Here is an 11,480-nt window from a genome sequence, read left to right as displayed (position 1 = left end):
ATAAATAAATCAAGAAGAAATCAAAAAGAAGATGCATTTGTAAGGGGATAGCAAAAAAGGGATTTTCAATTTCGTCCCTCGAACATTCTGAGAAGTCACTTTAAAATACTAAATACCCCCCTCCTGAAAAAATAAAAAATAAAATAAAATAAATAAATAAACCCAATTCTTTGGTACAGCATCAGCACAAGTTATCGGTCAACAACAATAGTTATAGAACCAATATATACAGGACTGTCTCAGAAAATTAGAATATTGTGATTTTCTGTAATGCAAACACAAAAACAAAAAAATGTCATACATTCTGGATTCATTACAAATCAACTGAAATATTGCAAGCCTTTTATTATTTTAATATTGCTGATCATGGTTTACAGTTTAAGATTAAGATTCCCAGAATATTCAAATATATGTTTATATCCCTATGAATTTACGCATTTATACAGTCAGCGATCTTTTGCCAGCTGTCTTTCCTGCATTTTGCAGCTGCAACTGTGTTGCTTTTTGCCTGTATTATATGCCTATACTCATCATATTTCCGTAAAATTATTGTTTGCTCTTCGCTACTGAAATAAGCGGCTCTGACAGCGGACTTCTCCATGCTTGCAATTGGTCATGCGCTGAAAACACTGCCCATTTTATGTGCACGCGCTCATATCCAGATTGGGGAAACCTGGGTTGATATACCGAGTTGATAACCACCGTCGTGTGACCGCTTAGCGTGATTGCAATTGTCCGGGTTAGTGAATCTGGATAAGGAAAAGATATCCTGGGTATGTTGAACTTGCTTCGTAGTACAGGGCCCTGGATCAGTGCTTTTATCTGAGGAAACACTGGAGAGTTTTGCCTTGGTTGATGCGGGGACACTTTGTAGAGTTTTCTCCAAGGTAAAGCCCACAACCTGCCTTTTAGACCCCATTCCCACACCGTTTTTTAAAACACTCTGAATTCTTTGAGGAACAGCTTTTGTATTTGGTCAACTGTTCTCTTCAGACGGGTGTCTTCCCTGCCGCCTTTAAAACGGCGGTGGTGAAGCCCCTTCTGAAGAAGAGTGGGTTGGACCCCAATGTTTTAAATAACTACCGGCCTGTATCCAACTTACCGTTTTTAAGTAAAATTTTAGAAAAACTTGCTTTTAATCAAGTGAATGAATTTTTAAACTCAACACACATTTTAGAGGCTCATCAGTCCAGTTTTAGGATGAACCACAGTACAGAGACAGCACTTTTAAAGATTTTAAATGACATCAGGTGCAATTTAGATAACCAAAAACTCATCTGGATCTAACCGCCGCCTTCGATACAGTAGACCATCACATTTTATTAAACAGACTGAAGCACTTGGTCGGCCTCTCTGGTACTGTTCTTAAATGGTTCACGTCCTACCTCACTGATCGTAGTTTCTTCGTAAGTATGGATACATGTTCCTCAGGAATCTATAAGATAAGGTGTGGGGTTCCCCAAGGGTCAATTTTAGGTCCAACTCTTTTTAATCTGTACATGCTGCCCGTTGGGGACGTCATCAGGAGACACGGCATCAGCTTCCATAGTTACGCTGACGATACGCAACTGTACATTGCCGTGTCTCCTGATGACACTGGGCCAATTGATGCCCTTTTTAACTGTATTTTAGACATCAAGTCATGGATGGCAGCAAACTTCCTACAGCTCAACCAGGGCAAAACAGAGGTTTTACTCATCTGTCCCAAAGGCCAGAGAGAGAAACTTTTACCAAAGTTACAGGATTTTAAACCCTCAAAATCAGTTAAAAATCTGGGCGTGATTTTTGACTCTGAGCTTTTATTCCTCATATTAAAAACATAACAAAGATCGGTTTTTACCATCTTAAGAACATAGCCAGAGTCCGTCCGTTTCTCTCTCAGGCTAGTACGGAGGTGCTAATGCATGCTTTTATCTCATGTCGTTTAGATTATTGTAATGCCCTGGGGCCTCATCTATAAAGCTTGCTTGCGCAGAAAAAGCGCCTGAAAGTTGCGGAAGCCACCTTCTACGCAAATCCTCGGATCTAAAAAGAAAAAACTAACCGAAAAATCTGCTTATCTTTACGGCAACTAGGACCCTCCCGTAAGAATTTACTTAAGACACGGGGAACTGGCGACGCAGGCTGTGAGGTGGTGAAATGAAGCCAGATTCATATCATACTCTTAATAATGTCATCACATATCACAACAGGCTTAAAATAATAAAATAATAAAATATAATAAAATAGCGCTGATCGTGTCCTCTGTGTGTGAAGCTGTCAGTCAGGACTCTGGTGCTGCTGGAGCTGCAGCCTCTTCTTCACCCGCTTTAGGACAGAACAAATGAGGGGCTGCGTTTAGGGAGCCCCACGGAGCCCCTAAAGGGACTCAGATTTTTTTTCATATATATGAGTTTTGCGCGCGTGAAACCTTTAGGTGCTGCTTGTATATGGTGCCTAAATTAGGGCCCGCGTTAAAACGACGCAGAGCCTACGGCGTAGGGTACGCGGCGACGCGCACCTACGCCGTAGGCTCTGCGTTGGTGACGCGGAACCATAAATCAGCCCTGAGCAGCTCTGAGGGGAGACGGGAGAGGAGGAGGGGGAGCGGGGGGTGAAGCGGGGCTGCGGGGCCGTTTTCGTATCGCTTTCATACAGTGTCTTGATAATTTGCAATTTAAGGCTGAGCCTACCGTTAGTTTTTAAACTTTAAAAAGTAAGGGGAAAAAAAACATGATTTTGAAAAGACGGGGGGACGTGTGTCCCCGTTTAGCGCAGCAACGGCGTGCTGCCACTCACTCGCTTTATTTTATTGTATACTATTTATATACTTATTCTAACTTTTACTGTGACCACCAAATAATGTGGTTTTCCTGTCCTCCACATCATCTAAACAACATCTCTGTCTCCGTGAAAGTCAGTGTCACGGTGGCTGCTACTTCATTCATTCTGACGCACAAACAGGCTGCAGGAAGCCACTGCGCATGCTCAGTAGGCTCATCCATATGCATTTATGGGCGTGTACAGGGCGGGGATTCAGCTACGCAGCCTTCCAGCTGGACTGTGATTCATAAAGGAACGTTGCGTGCAAATCTGCGTGCACATGGTTTTATTGATCCGGATTTTTTTTTGCGCCCGGCATTTTCGGCTTTTGAGCGTACGTGCACTTTTAGTATGACTCCTACGCAGTCCATTTTAAATGAGGCCCCTGCTCTCTGGTCTTCCTAAAAAGAGTATTAAGAACCTACAATTATTACAGAATTCAGCCGCACGCGTGCTGACGAGTACCAGAGGGCGGGAGCACAATACACCTGTTTTAAAATCGCTGCATTGGCTCCCCGTGCGCTTCAGGATCGATTTTAAGGTTCTTTTACTGGTTTTTAAGTGTCTTAACGGTCTTGGGCCTTCTTATTTGTCTGCACTACTTTTACCCTATCGACCCTCACGGACCCTGAGGTCCTCCGGTGCTGGCCTTTTAACCATACCAAAAGTTAGAACCAGGACACACGGGGAGGCGGCATTCAGTTTTTATGGTCCCCGATTGTGGAACAGCCTCCCGGAGAACCTCAGGGCTGCAGAGACTGTTGATGTTTTTAAAAAGAGGCTCAAGACCCATCTCTTTAATCAGGCTTTTAACTGACTCATTTAACTCTTTTAAATTTCTTATGCTCACCCTTATTTTTATTGTATCTTACTGCTCTGTTTTATATTTAGTTTATCCTTTTTTATCATATTTTATTTTTGTTTAATCTCATGTTTTATCTAAATATTTTAGTCGTTATTTATGGTCTATTTTATACATTCTACTGTCTTATTCTTTTAGTTTTTAATGTCTTGCTTTCTAGACATACTTTTAGGATTTTATGTTATGTTATACTCTTTTAAACTCCTTTAGTGTATTTTATCCTGCTTTCTTGTAGCTTTTAGCTCCAGTGTTTCCTCATGGGGAGCTTCCATGCTGGGAGTGACTCTGGCCTGCAGGGGGTCGTCCTGGGGGTGGTTCTGGCCTGGATGGTTGTGGAGCTCTGCACCACGGCTTCACCGCTGTGGTGTGGACTCCTCTATCCGTCCGGGCCAGGATGGTGTCTGTGGCCCCCCCCCCCCCCTTGTAGCTGCGGGCTATGAGACCTCCTGGCGTGGACGGCTCCCTGTTACCGTTTCCTCACCTGGATCCTCTGTGCTCAGCCATGTCTGCACCATGTGTCTGTGTGTGTGTCTGTGTGTACAACCTAAGTCAATTGTAGTGTGCTTGTGTCTGCGGGGAGGGGGGCGGGGGGGGGGGGGGGGGGAGGGGGGGGGGGGCATTAATAAGTTTTATGTTTATTTGTTTTATGTTAAGCACTTTGTGTTGCATTATTTGTATGAGAAGTGCTATATAAATAAAGTTTGATTTGATTTGATTTGATATAATTATCAACTGTATTCTCTATTATCCATGCCATTTAACAGTTGTGTTAAATACATGCTTTCCTGGGTAGTGGTTGCTAGAGCAATATACCCAGCTTCACAAGTTGAAAGAGCCACTGTAGGTTGTTTCTTTGACTTCCAGGAAATTGCTGGGCCTTCTTTTGTCAGGTTGAAACAGTATCCTGTAGTGCAACGTCTATCCTCCACAGAAGATGCCCCACTCAGTCCCTGTAGGCTATCAGGTTTAAATCCTCATAATTTTTCCGGAAACACAGTTTGTAATCATTTGTACCTTTTAGGTATCTCAAAACATGTTTGGCAGCCACTAAGTTCTCTGCTTTCGGCTTTGCCAGTGTTTGTGACAGTTTGCTAACTATCCAACTGATGTCTGATCTGGTACAAGTCATGGCATAGATCAGGCTGCCTACAATCTCACGATACTCTTTAGGATTTACCAACTCATTTTTGTCACTCTCATTTGTCTCCAATTTTAGCTCGCATAGTGTATATCTGGGTTTACACTCCGACATTCCAAACCTTTCAAGCATTTTTAGGATATACCTTTTCCGGCTCATTTTGATTTCGTCACCCTCTCGAAATCGTTCAAATTGTATGCACAAGAAGTATGTTATTTTCCCCAGATCTTTCATATTGAATCTGGATTTCATAGTGTCTTTGAATCTGTTGAGTAAATCATTATTGCTGGCTGCAATTATAAGATCATCTACCCAGATGATGACAAGGATCACATCATTCTCTATCTGTTTTCTGTATACACAGTGGTCAGATAGATTTCTCACAAAGCTGTCTTGTTCTAAGTGATCATTTAGAAGTTTGTACCAGTTTCTCCCAGATTGTTTCAGGCCATACAGGGATTTCTTTAACTTGTACACCAACTTCTCTCCGGTCTCTGATATCATTTCAAAACCCTCTGGTTGCTCCAAGAAAATTTCCTCATCTATAGGAGCGTGTAAATATGCTGTGGGGTATATTGGTGGGGGGTGGGGGGGTGACATCCACTGCCAATCCAGGAAGCAGGAACACACAGAGGCACACGTCAAGCACTGGAAATCTGCAACAAAAACCACAAACAGAACACAAAACCAACGAAACCAATACGGAGCCGACCATACATGTCTTTGTGGCTATGTGTGTGTGTGTGTGTGTATGTGTGTGTGTGTATGTGTATGTTTGTGTGGCTGTGTATGTGTGTGTATGTGCAACAACGGAAAATTTAAATGACCCTAAAACATTTTGGAAGGTGATTAAATCCATTTCAGCAGATGAGAATCATAGTGACCTCCCATCCAGCATTGTTTACAATGACATCACTATATCTGATAGGGCTTCCATGCTTGACTGCTTTAATAAGCATTTTATTGCCTCTGGCTCTCTGTTCTCTCATTCTTCTCCCCAAATTGACTCACCAGCCGCAGATTCAGTGCCTTCTGCTATAGGTGCTGGTCACATACCTGCTGGTCATTCTTTTTGTTTTACATTGTTCACAGTGGAAGAAGTCCATAGAGCTCTCCTTTCTTTGGATATTACGAAATCCGCAGGCCCAGATGGGTTAGAACCTCGTTTTTTAAAGTTAGCTGCTGATTTCATTGCTAAACCTATCCAATGTATTTTCAACCTTACCATCACTAACAATTGCATTCCTGCGATTTGGAAGGTTGCTCATGTTCTTCCTCTTTTAAAAGGAGGGGATCCTACTTGTTTGAATAACTACCGGCCAATTTCTAAGTTGTGCATTCTGTCAAAGGTCCTTGAAAGGTTGATAAATGATCAGTTGAAGGACTTTCTCCAAAAAAACAATATTCTCTCCCCATATCAATCTGGTTTCAGGAAGCAACACAGTACCATCACAGCCTCCTTAAAAGTCACAAACGACCTAATAGAGTCACTAGACAACAACAAATTCTGCACAGCCCTCTTTGTTGACCTCTCCAAGGCCTTTGACACTGTGGATCATTCCATCCTGAAACAAAGATTGTTGAATATTGGTCTGTCAAAACAAGCAGTTGGTTGGTTTGGTAACTATCTGTCAGACAGATTGCAATGCATACATTTTAATGGTAGTTCTTCTACAATGTTAAATGTCTCTTCTGGTGTGCCCCAGGGCTCTGTTTTGGGTCCAATTTTGTTTACTGTTTATGGGGATGTACTTGGCAGAAATGTCCCTGATGCTAATTTCCATTTCTATGCTGACGATACTGTCATTTACTGTTTTGGTTCCACCCTTGCTGAGGCTCTTGGCTACCTACAGACTGCTTTTAACTCTGTGGAACGTCAGCTTGTAGAACTGAAACTTGTTTTAAATGTTTCCAAAACCAAATGCATGATCTTTTCAAATGGCAGGAAGATACCTGAGCCCCCTCCCAGTGTATTCTCCCTACAAGGAAATGTGATTGATTTTGTGCCTTGCTACAAGTATCTGGGTGTTTTAATTGATGATCGGATTTCTTTTAAATCTCATATAGAGAACCTGATCAAGAAATTAAAGCTTAAGCTGGGTTTCTTTTATCGCCACAGAACATCCTTTACATTTGCTGCCAGGAAGAAGTTGGTTGGTGCCACCTTTCTTCCCCTACTGGATTATGGCGACCTTCTTTATATGCATGCCCCTGCCAAATGTCTGCAATCTCTGGACTCTGTGTATCACGGTGCCCTGAGGTTTGTCATAGGTTGTAAAGCCCTTACTCACCATTGTACCTTATATCGCAGAGTTGAGTGGCCCTCATTGACTGCACATCGTCTCTCACACTGGCACATTCTTGTATATAAAGCCATTTTAGGTGTACTTCCCCAATATTTGTGTGGTTATATTTCAAGAACCCAGAGCGCTTACTCCCTACGTTCCAACGATTGTTATCTGTTGAGTGTCCCCAGGGTTCGCACTGAACTTGGCAAGCACTCGTTTATGTACTTTGCACCTTTTGCCTGGAATTCATTGCAGAGCACCCTGAAGTTGAGGGATCTTGTTTCTTTGGGATCATTCAAGAATGTTATGAGTGACATAGAGTCGGCCTCATACCGTTCTTGTTCTTGTTCATGAAAGCCCCATTATCTAGCTCTACTGATTTGATCAGATTATATTCGGTTTATTTTATTGTTGTTCGACTTGGTGTTTTAGGTAATTCTGTACTGTCTGTTTTAACTGTTGAAACTCAATGTTTTAAAGCTGCTGTCTTGGCCAGGCTTCCCTTGCAAAAGAGACCATTGTGTCTCAATGGGACCGACCTGGTAAAATAAAGGCTAAATAAATAAATAAATAAAAATGTGTATGTATACGTGTGTGACTGAGTGGCTATATATGTGTGAGTGTGTGTGTGTGTGTGTGTGTGTGTATGTGTACATGAATGAATGTATGAATATGTATACGTGTACGTGAATGTGTATATGTCTATGTGGCTATGTGTATGTATGTGGATATGTGTGTGTGTGTGTGTGTGTGTGTGTGTGTGTGTGTGTGTGTGTGTGTGTGTGTGTGTGTGTGTGTGTGTGTGTGTGTGTGTGTGTGTGTGTGTGTGTGTGTATGTGTGTATGTGTGTGTAATAAACCAAACAAAGCTCCACCTGAAGTGTATCTATAGTGGGGGAGGGGGGGAGCAACCCCGCCACCCGTGAGACCAAAGGCCGACAAGGAAGCCAGGCCACCAGCAACCCCACAGAGGGGATGGGATCCAGTTTCTTATGATCATGCTTGTATGCATAACACTCAGATCCAAACAACCACATGTTGGCAAGATCTGGCTTTCTTCCTGTCAACATGAAGTATGGGGTATTTTTAATCCTGTCATTGTAACACCATAGGCACAGATTCAGAATGGCTCAAAAAAAAGGTCACGTGACACTGGGGGACTCTGTAAGGCGGGGGTCAGAGACCCTGCAGAATTTCATGGTATTTTGTCTCCCCTGTGCTGGCAGGGTGAGGGGAGACCACTTTATATATGTTAAAACAAGAAAAAACGTGTTTTTCATAATAGGTCCCCTTTAATATTGTCTGGAAGATACTGTTGACTGACCTTGAATACGAATGTTTCTTCCTCTTCGGGGTCCTGTTGTCTTTCTGCAGTAGACAGAAACACCCACTACCCCTACTTTTCAGCAATCAATCAAAGCTGCCCGTCGAGTCAACGATGGCTGCCTGCGAAACGTCCATGTTCCCAATGTCTTTTTATTTCTTACAGGCACGCTCTCGACTTAGCATGCCAATGCGGCTTGTACATCTTCGGTCACAGTGACGACACTTGAATGCTCCTAGGATCCCGTCAGCAGTGGCCTCCCTTTGCGCATGACGACGTGCACGTTTAAGTGCGTTGTTTTGCTGCTTCAGATCGTCCCACTTTTTAAGGTCAGCATTTGTGGTGTTTTTCCAGCTGGAACTGTAGAATTAAAAAAAATCCTGTTATAAGACCTTTGTCCAATTTTTCTAAGTTTCTAAACCTTTGGTCCAAGATTTAAGAAAAAAAAAAAACACAAGTCGAAGTTTTGGCTGATATTCGTCCAAAAATACTGTGAAGGTCTTTATTGCAAAAAGTACAATTCACAACAGTTCACAGGAGAGCCGCACGGTCCCGGGTCCAAGGAAGCTCTAAAATCTCTCTCTCTCTCTTTCTTTCCTTATATACCTAGTCTGAGATAAGGTAAGACATTATCTGTACTTTCTAGGCACCGATTTCATACATTTGCCAGAAATCTCTTTGAAGTCATGATCTTCCTTTATCATTTTAATGAGCTCTGCCCCCCGGGGGCCCCTTCAGACAGCTTCCATATTCTTCCCAGTTTGCCTCTCACCCTTCGCCACGGCCTCTCAAGGCCGGGTGCCCCTCCCCTCTCCTGTCCTCTACTGACAACATCAACCCCAGTCCAAATGCGCTACTTAGTTTACGTGATGAACAGTTGACTACCCTCTGGGTTTTCCCGCTCTTGTACATTTTGCCCGTGATGGCCTTGAAGTCATGTACATGCACTTTTGCTCCTCCTCTGGCCCCCCCTCTTCAATGCCATCCCGCTCTCCAGGTGCCAAGGGCTCCCCCTCCCTCACCCGTGCGTGTAAGGCCGGTGTTTTTCCACTTTCCCAGCACAGTCACATCATTATGAACCATCATTTCTTCATGTTTGACTTTAGTCTAAATGATTATAAAATATTCAAATGATTATATAAAAATAACCTCAACAGAACGATCCAAAGCCTCGAGTTGCCATGTGTCTGGTGAGATGTCACATTGCTTAAGAGTGCTCTTTAGCGTATCTTTCCATCGTAGGAGTGGGCGACCGACAGATCTTTTTCCTTTAGCAAGCTCTCCAAAGAGTACTTGTTTCGGGAGTCGGTTTTCAGGCATACGAGCAATGTGCCCTGCCCACCTTAGTTATATCTTGGAGAGAATGATCTCAATATCCATGGTATTGGCTCGAGACAGAACTTCATCGTTAGTCACTCTCTTATGGTATGAGATGCGAAGGATTGCTCGTAGATGGCGTTGTTGGAGGCAGCGGAGACGTGTGATATGACGACGGTATAGTGTCCATGTTTCGGAATCATAAAGAAGGGCTGACAACACAACAGCATTATATACAGAAATTTTTGTGTCGACTTTGACGTCATGCGATGACCACAGGCTTTTCTATAGCCTGCCGAATGATGCACTCGCACAATGAATACGGTTTTCAAGCTCCTTGTCTATGGTGCAGTCACTTGATACAATAATTCCAAGGTATTTGAAGTTTTCTACCGTTGCGAGAGGAGTGTTGTTGATAATGATTGGTAATGTCGATGGTGAGTTGGAGAGATGCATGACCTCTGTTTTTGCTGTGTTGATGATAACACCGAAAGATCTTGTGGCAGCCGAGAAGCAGTCCATCATACGTTGGAGAGATTCTTCTGAATTGGCAACGAAAGCGCAGTCATCAGCGTATTGGAACTCTCTCATGAGTATCTGCAGGCATTTGGTGCTGGATTGGAGGCGACGAAGGTTGTACAGTGAGCCATCCATCCTGAAGCGGAGGTAAATGCCATCCTCAGGTGTTTCTAAAAAGGCATTTGTGAAGAGAGCTGCTGCAAAAAGTGAGAAACGTGTGGGAGCAAGTATGCATCCCTGTTTTACACCATTATTATACTGTATGTCTCGAGTTAAGACACCATCCACCGTGATCTTAACACACATGTTGGTAAGTAGAAGCTTTAAAATGTTGACAAATTTCTGGGGACATCCCATCTTTCCGACGATTACCCACAGTGCTTCACTACCACTAAATTCTGCGCATTCCCGTGAGGGTAGTGCTGTCCCAATTCCTCTTTTCACCTAGAGGGAGTGGGGAAAACAAGGCCTAGTGGATATGAATCTGTGTCTACAGAGCGAGGGTTTTCAGATGCTGACTTCGCGACCAAGGGCCAGAAAATATTTCCCAGAATGCTTTACGTCATCATTTGCAGACTGAATAAAAAAAAAATCATGGCGGACATTTCTTATTTTTTAGTATAAAAGAGAATAGAATATTTTGAGTTAGTTTCTGCATAAAAATGCGTTTTGATTATATTTCTAGCGAGAAATATATATTTACTTTCATAATATTCACTCAGCGGATGTACATAATCACTCGTTTGCCCGTTGTTCACGAAGATCTCGCCAGAATAAAGGCTGATTTATGGTTCCATGTTACACCAACGCAGAGCCTACGACGTAGGTTACGCGGCGACGCGCACCATACGCCGTCCCCTACGCCGTCCCCTACGCCGTACCCTACGCCGTACCCTACGCCGTACCCTACGCCGTAGGCTCTGCGTCGACTTAACGCAGAACCATAAATCAGCTCCTGAGCCGGCAGGCTGGTTTCATCCCGAAAAACGTCGGAGCAAATTTCTTAACAGGCGTGATTTGGATAAACTGAGCCCAAGTTGGGGATCTTAACGGTTACATTTACGCCTGAAAAAATATTAAAACTTAATAAAGTGGCATATTAACAGCGCTACAGCGGAAATTAAAACAGCTTCTAGCCTGCTTCCTCTTGGCTTCCTGATATGGTGTGACGTTTGTGCAAACGTAACTACGCAGTCGCTTACGTACCCGAACGTAAACCACGCAGTAAACC

This window comes from Cololabis saira, chromosome 3 (assembly GCF_033807715.1).
Source record: "Cololabis saira isolate AMF1-May2022 chromosome 3, fColSai1.1, whole genome shotgun sequence".
Classification (NCBI taxonomy): domain Eukaryota; kingdom Metazoa; phylum Chordata; class Actinopteri; order Beloniformes; family Belonidae; genus Cololabis; species Cololabis saira.
This window is presented reverse-complemented; position numbering follows the sequence as displayed.